We start from the raw sequence: 16160 nt of genomic DNA, 5'->3' as shown, positions 1-16160 counted from the left end.
TGAACAAGTGGTTGATTGTACTTTGAGTACTTTGACTATTGCACTTTGAAACTACTGATAAGTGACTGATTGAGTTAATTTAAGAGTGACTATTTTACTTTGAGATTATGTTGTGAATATTATATTGTGATTTTCTGTGATAAGTTGTAACATTGTAAATGCTGTACCTTGATTTCCTGTGGATGTTTTGCTTTTGTTATAAAGTGATCACTATACTGAGTAATCAGAACCTTTAAAAAGCTGTTCACAGTAGCAGTTCTTCTGGAAAGCTTCTGTTCATGGCATTATAGACACTTAACATAAAAACTAGCCATGTGACCTTGGGCAAGTCACTTGACCCCAATTGCCCTCCAAAAAAAAAAAGCAAAAAACAAAATAGGAATTCTGCTCTATATCCAACAGAGCTTGCTCTGAAACGCTTGATGCTATTCCTATACCAGTGTAATAAATGAGTTGTTTATTGATTGGTTATCTCTCATCTTCACTACATTACTGGACTGACACATTTTTAAAATATTTTTTTCTGATAATGTTTTTCTGACATTTTATGCTGCTTCTCTGTAAGGGTTATGGGATTTAAAGATCTTCCATGCCCCGTTGGACTTGCTGACGTAGCAGGAAGGGGTGGGGCAAGAGGAAGCAGAAGCCAAGCTAGAGTTCCTGCAGTGACTGGCAGTGGCGGCGACAGCGGCAGCAGCGGCAGAGGCAGTGGCAGTGGAAGCACGAACCCCTTTTTGAGTCAGCCAGAATCTCTGCTAAGGGCTCCTGCTGAGGACTGCCAGGGGCCGGAGCTGCTGAGAGCATGCTTCCTGGACACTAGGTGGTTGCTGTGAGTGGGGAGAGAAAGACCTTTGCCTGAGGTAGCCTGTTCTGTTTTAAAGGCTTGAGAATGTGGTTGCTTTCTACTTTATCTACCTGTTCCAATTTCATAACTACTCTGATGGCTTTGACTTTCTGGTTTTAGGACTCAGTCATTTGGTGTTTGAATAAATGTTCTCTCTTTATCCCCCATACAGAAAGCCTGATATATTTTTTGATTGATAACCACATCTGCATATTGATAATTACCGTAGGCATTGTGAATATGGCATTGTTGATATATTCTCCTATCCAGTTCTTTGTTAGTAATATACTGTCATTTATTCATGACTACCATGTACCTTTCCATTGCCCTTTGGTTAACACTAAACTTTAATTCTTAGGAGACTTAAAAATTGCTTTCTTCACAGCTATATCATATCATTAATGGGAAGGGGGAAGGGAAATAAGCTACACAGCACCCACTATGACCCAGGCACTGTGCTAAGCACATTTTTCAAATATTGAAAGAATTTCCAGAAAAGAGGAAAAAAATTCTAATGCTGTCAGGTTTTGTTAGAATATTATCACTGTCTAAGACCATGGAATTGGGGGAGAGAGAGAGAGAGAGAGAGAGAGAGAGAGAGAGAGAGAGAGAGACAGAGAGAGAGAGAGAGAGAGAAACAGACAGACAGAGAGAGAGATAGAGACAGAGAGAGGGAGAGAATATTACAGATTCTTTGATACAATTTCCCATGTCAGAAGAGCATTTATAGGGAGAAATCCTTCTATGCAACAAGTCATTGGGGATGAGGAGATGGAAGAAGGAGTAACTGCACAACTCTGCCTGTCACACATCGTCACTTCTAGCCTTTCTTTTTTTTTACTTTATGCCAGTGAATTACTGACAATGAAGGGGAAAGGAATAAGTGTTTATATAGTGCCCACTATGCACCAGATGTGGAACTGAGCACTTTTACAAATATACTCTATGATCCTCACAATAACAACCCTGTGAGTACATGCTATTATTATCTTTATTTCACAGATGAGGAAATTGAGCTAAACAGAAATTAGGTCACTTCACTGGGGTCTCATAGTTGAGTGTCTGAGGCTGGATTTGAACTCAGACTGTATTAACTCTAGGCCCTGTGTCCTATCCAGTTTGCTACCAGAAGCCTCAATGTATAGAATATTAACATGTTTTAACATGAGGTCTTCTTTCAGAAGAAAAAAATAAGCTAAGGGCCATTAAAAGCTATGTACAGTTTACAAAAATCAGTCCAGGTTGTTCTTCTGTGCAAATTATTGTTTTTTGTACAATCTGACAATTATAGTAATGGACCAGTTCCATGGGTTATCCATCCTACCCACATATGCATATACATATACATGTTTGTATATACACAGATATACACTAATTGGCCCAGCAGATAGAGCACTAGGTCTGGAATTACTAAGACCTCAGTTCATATCAGGTCTCAGACACAGAGAAGAAAATGACAAATCACTCCAGTTTCTTTACCAAGAAAACCCCAAATAGAGTCATGAAAAGTTGAAAAAGTTGGACATGACTAAAAAAAAAAAAAACAAAACCGCCTTTTGTGTGTAATGTATATATATCGATGTACATGTATGTAGATATATACATCTAAAGATATACACATACATGTTTGTATATATTAACACATATGCATATATGGGTATGTATTGTATATGTATGCAAATGTTGTATATATATTGCTGTGTTATATATACATATATTTTTTTACTGGAATTTATACACACACATATATACATACATATCTGCCAAATAAGGCGATTGCCCTAGATTTTATTTAAGGACCTCTCTACTATAAAAATGTATGATTATAGAATAGTCATTAATAAAAAAAAAAACTGCGGGATAGAATTCACAAATATAAAAACAAGCTGTACCTCGAAAATACAAATGATGGATTCACCTGGCTAGCCTGAACTGCCTTCATAAACATGGACTCTGAGATGGTGACCTTCACACTACAAAGGCCATTTTTGGCAATAAGCCAAAGAGCATTGCCCCGGTGAAAAAAATTTGCTAAAGAAGGTCCTAGTTTAACCCTTTTTTTAAACATCTGTAACCCATAAAGTAAAGAATCTTTATTGATCTGTCAAATTTTGAAAAATTCAATACTTCTGAAAATGGAGAGAGAAAAGGAGTTTTCACTTACTCTATCACATATTTGTACTATCATTTTTGGTGAGGGAAATAAATACATAACTATCCTTATGCATTAACCTTGTGGCTTTTACTCACACTGTCTGATATGTTATAAACCTGTTGCTATAAAATCTAAGAGAGAGAGACTTAAATTTAACAAAACTTGCCAATATCAATGCAGACACATAAATAAAAATAATCAACAAATATCTAAATTTTATGAGTTTATTTCCTACAAAGTTCAGCAAAACACTATATTGGGAAATAATACCCATAGTATTTGATATATTCATTTCTTGTGTGCCCTTGTTTCATTTATAATGGTGTGAGTAGTTCCAGGTTGAATTCCTAGGGCACAGTATACTTAAAAGACCATCTATCTTCTGTGAATCACAGAGTTTTAGAATAGAAATTAATTTTAAAGTTAATCTAGTCCAGGTCATTCTTTTTGCTAAAACGGAAACTAAGACTCAACAAGGTGAAATAGTTTGTCCAAAGTTACACTGAGAGTTAATGATAGAGCTGAAAACGAGGTTTTTGGACTCTTGATAAGGAACTTTGTATACTTCGCCATTCTCAGAGGTCAGTCTGAGAAGCTGCATTGCTCCAGCCTCTCCTTATGTTCCCACTGGCAACCCTTTCAGGTTCAACTTGAAAGGAATTATTAGATCATGCTTTGAAAGTACTTGGCTGCAAAGTACCTTTGAAGGTACATTTAAGACCATCTATGTTTACAAGGTATTATAACTTTTCCCCCATTTTTTTATGGTAGAGGTGAGACAGTATGGTGTAGTAGATAGGAAACCAGCTTCAAATCCAGTAATACCTAGATCTATGTCCCTGGGCAAGGCACTTAATCTCTCAGTGCTCTCAGAAAGCCTCAAATACTGCAAATGGTAGAGTTGTTGTCAATTTGCATTGATGGAGTTTCCTCACCCAGGAGTTCTCCATAACAACAAAACTCATAGGTTTAGTGCATATTCTTTGCCTTCATAATAGAAAGAAAAAAGGTTCTACCCTCCTATTGAAATATTAATCAAATCTTAAGAATATTGTTTTTTCCTCCCCATTATGTTTTCCACTATGAAAGTGAGATGCATCATTCACTTTGCTGAATCAACAAATTTTTATTTTATTAATTCAGAGATCGCCAGATGGAAGAAATGAGAACCTCTTATTTAGGGAGGAGGGAGAAATATGCAATAGTGATAATCCAATATCATCCTTAAAATGCCATTTAGGAATGCTTAACATATTAACTAAAATCTTCTTGCAAATAAAAAGGTAGTTTTAAAACGTTTGGGGGGGGGGGAATATAGTCCCTTCTTAGTTTTTCGTAAAATAGAATTTTTGATGACAAAAGCTTCCGGTGCTATTTTCTGGTGATGAAGCATTGTTTTAAGCAAAAGCTTAGAGTTCTTTTCAAAATCCATATTCCTTGTTTGCTCCTTTCTTACCTATTCCAATCAGGCCCATTAGTCTATGTTCACTTAAAGTCCCACCTTTTTCATAGATTCTTCACTGACGACCCCTCGCCAAATGAACACCTCCTTTCTTAGGGCTGCCACAGAGATAAACACTTGATCGACATAATTTTGCTCCTTACTACATACATTCACAAGGTCAAAAGAAAATCTGATTTTCAAAGCTAAAAAATTAACCTGGAGATCACTTAGTCCAACATCTTCATTTTATTGAAGAAAAAAGAGAAACATAGTGATTAGGTGATACTCCCTTAGTCAAACAACTGGTATGTGGCCAACTTGGACTAGAACCTAGGTCACCTGATTTCCCATTCAATTCGCCTTCCAGTACAACTCCACAATTTGGACCCAAGGTCCATAGGTCTACCATAAATGAAAGAGGATCAACAGTATAACCTATTATCTCTCCCTCTTACTCTACAATTGAAAAAAAAAATCAAATAACCTCCTATTAAAGTATATAGGTGAGCAAATAATAACAATAACAAAAAAACTGTATTAGCCATCCATCCACAAGAGGGACTGCTAGGTGGCACAGTGGATAGAGTGCCAGACATGGAGTCAGGTACACATCTTTCTGAGTTTAAGTCTGACCTCAGACACTTACTAGCCATGTGACCCTGGGCAAGTCACTTATCCCAATTTGCCTCCTCATCTGTAAAATGAGTTGGAGAAAGAAATGTCAAACTACTCTAGTACCTTTGCAAAGAATACCCCAAACGGGATCACAAAGAGTTGGATAGTACTTAAATGACTGAACACACACACCCCTACCATATATACATGTATGATGTCTGTATGTATATATGTATATGTGTTTATGTATGCATATGTATGTGTATGTGTGTATATATGTGCAAATATATATTTAAATATAATTCTGCACCTTGAGTCTATCACTTCTGTCAGGAGGTTGATATCATGCTTCATTATTAGTTCTTTGTAATCATTTTTGGTCAGTGTTAATCAGAGTTTTTAAGTCTTTTAAATCTATTATGTATTTATTATGCTTATTATATAAATTTTTCTGATTCTTCACTGACTACCCCTCACCAAATGAACACCTTTTTTAGAGCTGCCACAGAGATAAACATTTAATCACTTTACTATGCAACCAAATCATATTAAGTCTACTCCAAATTCTCTTAAAGCATCAATTTCCTCATTTCTTATAGCACAATAATATCCCATTATATTCATATATCAGAATTTAATCAGACATTCTCAGATTAATGGTCATCCCTTTATTCTTCTAGTCTTATGGACCTACCACTGATCACCAGACATTGGAAAAACAGCCAAAAATTCACAATTACCTAGCACACTAGCATTTACAGAGCACTTTCTTCACAATGACTTTGTGAAATGTGTGGATAGATTTTAAACCCATTATTATCAGCTGAGGCTTAGGAAGATTAACTGATATGCTCAGGGTCAAATACCAGGTAAGCTAGGATAAGCCCAAGACTTTTGTTTTTAAGTCTGGTACTTTGAAGCACGGGACCTCCTAACTGCACCTCCTCTTATGGTCTGTTATTTAAGGACTAAGGGCATATCATAAGGTTATATTTCTTCCGTTAAGCATTCTTCTCCATTTAGGAACCTGGTAACAGAAAAGGGAGAAGTGCCTAAAAACAATGATACCAGTAGGTTTGAGATGGAAAGGTAATTTGAAGGCACAGTTTAGAAAAAGAGAATATAGGTTACGACAAACTTCCATCATAAATAGTAGATTTGAAGGAGTGACATTATATTCTAATAACTGTCATGAAAATCTCCCAACTTGTGGCTTATACTGTAATAACATGATTAAGTGTATTGTGGCTGTCTGTTGCTAGAGCCACTGGGACTATTAAAGGCAGCTTAATGTGCTGTGGATTTTTCATTACCATTTGTGAAATCAGGAGAGGTTACTTCTTTCGGTTCTAAAGACATTACAGAAAACATTAGAAATGCACAAGCAATGTGGTAATGGTGTTTAAGGGAACATTAAATCTACTGGCTAGACCACCGCTCATATGAGATAATGTTTGATATTGTTCTTAAGAAAATAAGAATTCATCCAAAATAAGGATTAATTGAAGATACAGAAAGTAAAAATGTAAAGCTTCTACAAAATAAAATTGTCCAATTCAATTCTACAAAGAGAATCCTCCACTGAAAAGCATAACCTTTCCTAATAATTCTAAGACACTGGCACATGGTTTCATTTCCAAAGCACTGTCTTCCTTTAAAAAAAAAGCCACTTTATTATATGAGGTAGATTTTAGTCATGTACTCATTCTTCCCCCGCTCCCCAACAGTCAGTATGTTTCCCAAGGTAAAACAGACTTCTTCAAATTTCTTCCCAGGAAATGAAGCCCAGGAGGTTCATTGTCCTTTGTTTAACCACCTGCCCACAGACTCCAGCCTTATCAATGAACTCCCCTCTCCTAAGAATCCAGCTGGGTTCACAAAGGGAAGGGGGAAAATATGCCATCCCCTATTTATAGGCTACCCAGCTGGACTTTTTTCCCCTGTTCCAATGGACATTTTTTTTAAGTCATCATCACAATGATCTCTCCAATTTACTTAGGGTTTGTGCTTCATCTCTTATAGTTTTAAGTTTCTAGAAATAGACTAGAATTTTTTTTAAAAAACGTGACTTTTTATTACATGACTTCAAATGTACTGAGCCCAATAATGACTCTGAGCCTAAAAAATCTGATACAACATGGTTAGTCTATGAGATAGTTTGTAGTCTGAACTTTAAACACCAAAATTAAATAGAGACTGTGCAATAATTGAAAAAGACTGCACTAACTGCTATTTATTTTTTTACTCTAGCATGAAAGAGAGGAAATAATGAATAGTGAATAAGGAGAGCATACTTCCATTAGGAAGACCCAGATCGAAGTTCTGCCTTTGAAATAAATCTATTATGTGACCCTAGGTAAGTCACTTAACCTTCCAAATTCCGGTGCCTGCCCACAGACAACTCTACAGGGTTGCAAGTGTCAATCTGCACTGATAGAGGGACACATCCTAATAGGAGTTCCCTAGACCAGAGGTGTGGAATCTGTGGCCTCAAGGTCACATATGGTCTTCTAGGTCCTTGGGTGCAGCCTTTTGACTGAGTCCAAGTTATACAGAACAAATCTTATTAAGGGGACTTTTGTTCTGTGAAATTTGGATTCAATCAAAGGACTTTACTTGAGCATCTAGAGTGCCACATGTGGCCCCAAGGCCACAAGTTCCCCACCCCTGACCTACACCAGTGAAATCACGGACTTGATAAAAAAAAGAAAGGAAGGAAGGAAGGAAGAAAGAAAGAAAGAAAGAAAGAAAGAAAGAAAGAAAGAAAGAAAGAAAGAAAGAAAGAAAGAAAGAAAGAAAGAAAGAAAGAAAGAAAGAAAGAAAGAAAGAAAGAAAGAAGGAGAAAGAGAGAAAGAAAAAGACAAAGAAAGAAAAAAGACAAAGAAAGAGAAAGAAAGAAAGGAGAAAAGAAAAAGATCATAAAGACTCATATATGTATGTGTATATATGTGTGTATGTATGTGTATGTATATAAATCAACACATTTTGCTCAAAAGTATGTGGGAAGGCTGAAACTTTATATTTAGTTAATGGGAAAAGAAATATCAATCTGAACATTAACCAATCTAGAATAAGAACACTTTTGTTCCCTAGAAAAGACATTAATCTATCCTAGAAGGAAACTTGAGGAGCTGGTAAATATGTAGAAATATGCATTGAAGTATATGATTTTGTTTAACTCACTTCCCTGCCATAAATAGCTTTGGGTACATATGCACGCACACACATGCATGTGGACACATGCGTACACATCTCTCTGTGTATCTCAATCTTTGATTTCATTAGTATAGAGAACTTATGGCCTGGAAACTCCCCGAATGCAGACCAGCAAGTCCTCTGCATTTTACAGTCTCAGAGAGTTGCCAAAAACACTAAGACATTGTTATCTGTCCATGGTCACAGAGTATGACATATCTTCCTGACTACAATTCACTATGTCATTCTTTTTTTTTTTTCTTTTGGAGGGCAATTGGAGTTAAGTAACTTGCCCAAGGTTACACGGCTAGTTTATTTGTGTGGGTGTTAAGTGTGTGAGGCCTGAATCGAACTCGGGTCCTCCTGACTCCAGGGCCGGTGCTTTACCACTATGTCATTCTTTATATCTCATGATCATATTCCCTCTCTCTTCTCTCTGACCCCCTCTCTCCATGCTTCCCTCCCTCTGCCTCTCACTCTGTCTCCATCTGACCTTCTCTAACTTTGTCTCCTTTTTTCTTATACTATATAAACATATAGTATATTTGCATATATACATACAAAAGAGAAGATGCACGTGTTTGTATGTAAACACACATGTATATGTATATATAGTATGTATCTACATACATATATGTATGCTTGTATGTAAGTGTATGTGTGTATACATAATTTCACAAGATCTCATGACCACACCTACATATGCCAAGAAAGCATTGCTTTGTGGATAGAGAGAAAACTAGTTTCAGAGGCAAAAAGACCTGAATTCAGGCCCTGTCTCTGTGCTAGCCTGCCTCTGTGCCCCAGACCAGGCTCTTAAACCTCTCAGGGCCTCAAGTAACTATCCATTTTTAAGTAAAAAACAATGATGATCTGCATTTGTTCCTAACGAAGAGGCCCCTAAACCTTAACACAGATGTGTCTGTCTCTGGTGTATGTGTGTCTGGCATTAAACCTTGCTCCAGTGTCAAAGGATCACAGACTTTCAAAGTTCCTCCTGGAAACAGACATGATGATTTGTAACCAGACACTGACCCAGATTATTTGGAGGGACTTATCATCCCCAGAAGCTTTGCCACAGGATGGTGAGTGATTTGAGCCATATAACTACTCAGCAATGCAATCTACTTGGGCATAGTAGGGGTGTGAGCTACACTTGTAAAGGGATAATATCACATGTTCTCAAACTATATATGCCTATGCCTACAAAGACAGCTAGATGGGACAGTGAATAGAGATCTGGTCCCAGACTCAGGAAGTTCTATGTTCAAATCTGGCCTCAGATTCTAACCAGCTATGTAACTTTAGGCAAATCACGTAACCCTTGTTTGCCTCATTTCCTCATCTGTAAAACAGGAATAATAACAGCACCTCCCTCCCAGGGTTATTGTGAGAATCAATTAAGATAATAATTATAAAGTGCTTAACACAATGCCTGGAAGATGTTGCCCTTTAGTCATTTTTCAGGCATGCCGCAATCTTTGTGACCCCATGTGGGGTTTTCTTGGCAAAGATACTGAAGTGGTCTACCACTTCTTTCTGAAGATCATTTTACAGATGAGGGAACTGAGGTAAATAGCGTTAAATGACTTGCCCAGGGTCACACAGCTAGTGTGTGTCTGAGGTCAGATTTGAACTCAGGGAGAAGAATTTTCCTGACTCCAGGACTGGCACTTTATGTACTGGGCCACTGAGCTGCCTTGGCACATAGTTAGCACTATATAATTGTTATCTGTTGTTGATGTTTACATTAAACACACATATACCTACATATATGTACATACATGAATGTGCACATACATGTGCATTGCATATATTTGTTTTTGTGTGCATATTAACATCATTAACTGCCGATATCAAATAAGTAATGAAACAAAAAAATTCCAAAGGTATTGGCAGCTCTCAAAGAGGATGTTCAGTGAGAGAGAAATTCCCTAGGTATTCCCTAAAGTCAGGTCCTTTAGATGCTATTTTCAAATGAGATTGTGTGAACTGTTTCATGCCTCAAAACATAACAAGTCAATCAATGCAAGAAAAAGAATCACCACCACCCCAACTGAACCCCAAATGTGTAGGGTTCAAATTATGAAATGATGTAGGTGGTTGGTCAGTTTGAGTTAATACATCATTATTTGGGACAGGAATTGTTTAAGAACAATATGGTTCTATGGAGAGTAAGTTGCACCCAAGACTAAAAAAGAGGAAATGGTTGGGTACCTTTGCATTTGAGAAAGCAATGCTTTCAAGAAATCCAAGCTGTTCCAATATGTAAAAACACATTGGTTACCCCCCCAAAAAAAAACAACACATTTTCCCAATGATTCTGTGCTGTTGAAAGTATTAGAATATCAAATTCTCTAAAGTTGCAACTGGTTCAAAAAGCATTGAAGAGACATACAATACACACAAGTAAGCTGCCTTATATTTCAGACCATTGCCAACATGCAAGAGGTGGCATCAGGAAAATCATCAACCAGAGATGCAGAAAAAGTAGGCTAGCTACCCATTATCAAAAGCACAGGAAAATGGATAGGAAGCCTAGTGTCTATAATAATCATACCATAAGGTATGGAAGCCTAGAATGAAATCTCTGTCACTCTCGGTAGACTTTCTGTGCTTGAATGTATGAGAGAACAAGTGTCACCTGGGATATGTTGTCATCTGAATCAAACGAGGTAACACCCATATCAATGAATTCACATATTCAACAAAACACTAGAGTTAGCAATATCTATGTATTAACACAAGTGTGGAAACTAACATATATATGTATAGTATTTATGCATGCATTAACACACACATTTTTAAAAGGTGTAATGTCAAAAAGAAATGTGATGGAGCATGGAAAAGGTTCCTCAAGTCAAAAGGTCCCTCCATAATCCTTTGCTGACAACAATCTAGTTGGACAGTTCCATCCCCTACCTTTGGAAGCCCAATCTGGAGCTATTTTAAGATAGCTGATCTCAGACTTTCACTCATCTGGTAAATATCTGTCAGGCCAAAATAATTCTGGACCTGTCTGGGATTGAGAATCTACTTTGAGATGACAGGGGAGAACTCTGGGATATAGTTTACTTTCCAGTTGGCTTTTAATATATACTTGTTGAATCCCTATGAAATTTGCCATGTAAATTGTATTAATATGTCAATGTTATTGGGACCTCACATGATAAAGCATGTTAAAATATGAATATGGCTTGGTTGATTCAGAACACTGTTTATGTATTGAAAGGTTTGTATGGGAAAACTGGATCACCTCTTTGCAAAAAAAAATGTGTGTGTATATATATATATATATACATACACATACACACACACACACACACACACACACATATATATATATGAATAAAAGTTTACTAATCAAAATCATAAGAAAAAAGTCCATTACACTGGATATGTTTATGGGTTTCCCAACCCTTATCACCCTATATTACCATGGCTCAACTTCCTAAATTAGGCCCAGAATGCCATTCATTTGTAGGCCGCTAATTAAGTAGAGAGCCGGATTTGGAGAAATTAGATAAAAGAACATCATTGTGACAAAACCAAAGGGACATACTCACAGATTAGCTCTCTAGGCACAAGCAGCCTATTCTGTTCCAAGATTCAGCCTGAATGTGCTTCATAGGAAAGCATTGCACTGGGATAAAGGTCTGCAAAAGAAAAAAAATCAAAGAACATAACAAATGAGAAAGTGCTGTGATACTGGAACACAATGAAATACAGAAAAGTTTATTTCTTCTGATGTGCAAAAATGCTGAGGGAATGAGCAGATCTGGAATTGCTGATTGCTCTAAGTCTTCTCTGGGCTGCTCATTCTCTGCTTTATCCTGGATCCTCTCTGTTTTAGATATTTAAATGACTCTAGTGAAGAGTGCCAGCGGATTTAGTTGTAGGAGTTGACACCAGCGCTAAGGTCATTAACAGGTTCTCGTGACTTGAGCCGTGGCTCACTTTGTCCTTCCTTACACACAAGGTAAGATCCTATGAGAATATAAAAGATCTGGGGTAGAAAATGGAAGCTTGGATTTATGCTAAAGCACCAGTACTGTAATGTCAAAATGGTCAATTAATTTATTTTAAATATTTTTAAATTCTCCTTTTATTCTTATTTGTTTTAATCTATATATTACATGTGAAACACTTATGACATTACTTTCACCTGAAAGAAACAAATATAAAGCTCTTTCCTTACCTGATTTACATTTATTTAATTAACTTCATAGTTTAGATTATTGCTACTGTCTCCTAAATTGTTCCCCCTGCCTTGAGTCTCTCCCCCTCCAGTCCAGCCTACACTTTGCTGCCAAAGTAATTTTCCTAAAGTACAGATCTAACCATGTGACTCCCCTATTCAGTCAATCCCAATGGTTCCTATCACTCTAGGATAAAACATGAAGTCTTCTGTTAAGCTCTGGAAGTCCTTCACAACCTGCCCACCTCCTAGCTCTTCAGTTTCATTGGGCATCCCACCCCTTCCTGCACTCTGTAATCCAGCCAAACTGGCCTTCTCTCAGCAACTTAAACAGGACACTATCTACCATCTGCACATATTTGCACTGTTCCCTCTAGGCCTGAAATGCACTCCCTTTTCGCTTCTGTCTCAGAGAATCCTGATCTTTTAAACTTAATTCAAATTTCACCCTGTGCATGAAGTTGTACCTGATTCCCCTAACTACTAGTACACCCTCTCCTTAATTATTTTGTGTTTGACATATATTTATATATACATGCATACACACATATATACACATATTTACATTTATTTTCTTTTTAATATATGCAGATCTATATATGGTACTTAATATATCTATATAGAATACTTATATAATATATATAGTACTTAATATGTACTGTGTATATGTAAATAAACATATATGTCTGTATGTGTATGTGTATACTGGGACAGGAGAACAAATCCAACCTTGAAAGAACTTTGCCATCTAATGGGGAGGCAACAGGAACATATACACACACGCACATATAAACATATATTTACTTCACTATACGGTATATGTTTGTGGTTATTTTCTTTTTGTTTTGAGTATAAAATATATAAAGAATATTATTAAATATGAACAATATATGAGTGTATGCATGTGTGTATAACTAGACACACGTGTATACACACATACAGTGACTGGTACATAGTAGGGATTCCATAAGTGTGATAGGAGAGACACACATGCATACTATATATTCACATGCCCCTGTTCCCTTCCCATTAGAACGTAAACTCCTTTCAAAGATTTTCTCATTACTCATATTTCTAATCCCAGTGCCCATTATATATAGTGCTTGGTACATAATTCATGTTTAATAAATCCTTGTCAGAGGATAACAAATACCTCATTTTTATTCATATATCCATAAAACATAGTGTATAGAATACTTGCCTCTGAGTTAAAGGACTGTATTCTGGGCCCATCTCCTCCACTTACTAGCATGTTGAATAAATGGTTTAATCCCACTGGGCCTCATTTTCCTCATCTCTAAAATGGTAAGAATATCACTACACTATCTACCTCCTAGAATTATCATTAGGATGAAATGAAGAAATATGAATGTCATAAAGCACTATCAAAATGTATCATGGTGATGATCTTAGGATTTCCTTAGGACTAGAAGGGGCCTGCAAGGGCATCAATTTTAACCCTTTACCTCCCAGATGAGAAAACTGAGATCCAGAAAGATTCAGTGACTGGCCCCAGATGACACGAGTCTGCAACAGAATCTGTGTCCAAGTTCTCTGAGCCCAGTGTCAGTTCCCTTTCCGTGTGATCATGATGAAGGATTATTTGTTTTGGTTTTCTAAAGTCACAAAGATATCCCCTCCTAATAATTACTACAATGTACAAAAGCCGTACCTGTAGCTTTCTGACAATTCTTTGGTATATTTTCTGATAGCCTATATCTGGGAAACCTCTCCCTCATTGAAGAAAGCAACTAGCTTTGTAGTTACTTTAATGGAAAACCAATATCACAAGTATAAGCTTTATTATACTATTTTGGAAAAGTTCACATACTCAAACAGGTTATTTCAAAGGTTAAAGTAAAAATCAACACAGAAGAAGAGGAACAAGAAAGCAAGAATCTGGGTTTCTCAAGCTCTAAAGGTTCAATTAAATGTCTAATCTCTGATACAATTATTGTTGTTCAGTCTTATCTGACCCTTTGTGACCCTACATGGGGTTATCTTGACAAAGATAACAGTGATTTGCCATTTCCTTCCCCAGTGGATTAAGGCAAAAAGAGGTTAAATGACTTGTCTAGGGACACACAGCTACTGAGTGTCTGAGGTCACATCTGAACTCAGGGCTTCCGGACTCCAAGACCAGAACTCACTATATCCGCTGAAACACCTAGCTCTCTCCAATTACGACTGAGTTAAAAAAAAAAAGATGATTTATAAAATCTTTTGCAACTATTATGAATTAATATAGATTCTCACTGAGGAGTAACAGTAGAATTATTCTCCTGTAGTTTCAAAACCTGAAGGTTACATAAAGCTCTATTCTTGAAATGTACAACAATTTCCTTATAAGTCAAAATCCAAAATTTCTAGTTGAAATCCTAACTTCACAAGCATTTTCAGTCCTTTATTGATGTTCCCTACCTCACATGCAAATGATTGTGATGACATTTAGATAAAATCTACTTATACATAGATATTTTTTAAATATTACATAAATGCCCTATTTAATTATAGAGGGGAAAAAAGACAATGAAAATACCACATTTATTAACAGAAATAGGTGCAAAAGTTCATTGATCAAAGTTTAATTTATATCCACACTCCAAAACAAAGGGATTTTATTTTAAGTAATCATATCAATATTGAAAGGAATATTTAAAGTTCATCATCATACTGTTTCTCAGGTGGGATAGAAAATAATTACACTGCTTACAAGCAGAGATTCTTGCCTTTAACTTAGCAGAGCAAATCATGTCTGCGAATTCTCAGATCTCATTGGGCTCTGGCAATAATTAATTTCTTTGGACAAAATATTCATTAAAAATCTCATCTATGATTAGGCATTTTGTGGCTGTTGTGAGCATTAGTAATAATAATACTAACAACCTTATGTTTTTTAAATACCTGCCCCAATTTTCCTTTCCTCAGATTCAATGTGTTTGTTTTGGAAGCAAACTGCCAACACTTGACTGACCTGCACTTAAAATGAGTGACTAATGGTCTAGAAAAACAAACAGGAATGTATACCTTGTCAGATGAATAAGTGGTCAGACTCTACCCTAGGCCTGTTTCATCTGGACCAGGGAAACATGGGGCATGTGATACTCTTATGGCAACCAGGAATAACTTTCCTAGTGCTATTTAAATGAGACATGTGGCCTAACGTACTTTTAGATATCCACTAACAAAACCATTATTTCAACTGTACACAGAGGCTAAAGTTGTCTCTTACAAGTCACGAGAATTATCACACAAGTGCCTAGTTTGGTAATCACATGGACAAAAGAATTCTTATGACCAGTTTCAGCAGCTCTCTTCCATAAAATACAAAGACAAAAGGAATCCTGGCAACTTCAACCCAATAAAACCCAATGTGCCAAAAGCCAGTCACCTATTAGTAAGAAAGATAAATTTGTACTCTCAGCAACTCTAAGCAAATGCAATAAAGTTATATGAGATGCATATTTGAGCTATGGAAATGCCTTTTCAAAAAGCAGACTGTGAAAAGCACCTTGGAAAGCAAATAGAGCAATAAAGCACCCAAGCAAATCGTGATTTCCCTTGTTTGGTTAAGAACTGACATATATACCATAAAATTGGTAAGATTTGGTTCATTTCTGAAAGTAAAGGAGGTGTTACTAGGATTCAGTAGGACCAGAGTTTAAGGGAAATGACTAGTTATAGAAAATTAATGGAAGTAATATGACAA

At 36.5% G+C, this 16160-nt stretch overlaps 1 protein-coding gene across 4 annotated transcripts in view; it reads right to left on the bottom strand.

Annotated features, from left to right (window-relative positions):
- Positions 1-16160, bottom strand: part of SLC16A7 (solute carrier family 16 member 7) — a 260082-nt gene that overhangs the window by 158216 nt on the left and 85706 nt on the right. For all 4 annotated transcript variants that reach the window (XM_069080575.1, XM_069080583.1, XM_069080569.1 and 1 more), the window contains one exon: positions 11820-11909. The gene's annotated coding sequence lies outside the window, so the exon portion shown is untranslated. The remainder of the gene's footprint in view (positions 1-11819; positions 11910-16160) is intronic.

The sequence above is a fragment of the Petaurus breviceps genome, unplaced genomic scaffold (genome assembly GCF_028583685.1).
Source record: "Petaurus breviceps papuanus isolate PSGF00001 unplaced genomic scaffold, PetGlider_PUasm1.0 154, whole genome shotgun sequence".
Lineage (NCBI taxonomy): Eukaryota > Metazoa > Chordata > Mammalia > Diprotodontia > Petauridae > Petaurus > Petaurus breviceps.
Note: the sequence above shows the minus strand (reverse complement) of the source record. Positions and strands in the feature narration are given on the sequence as shown.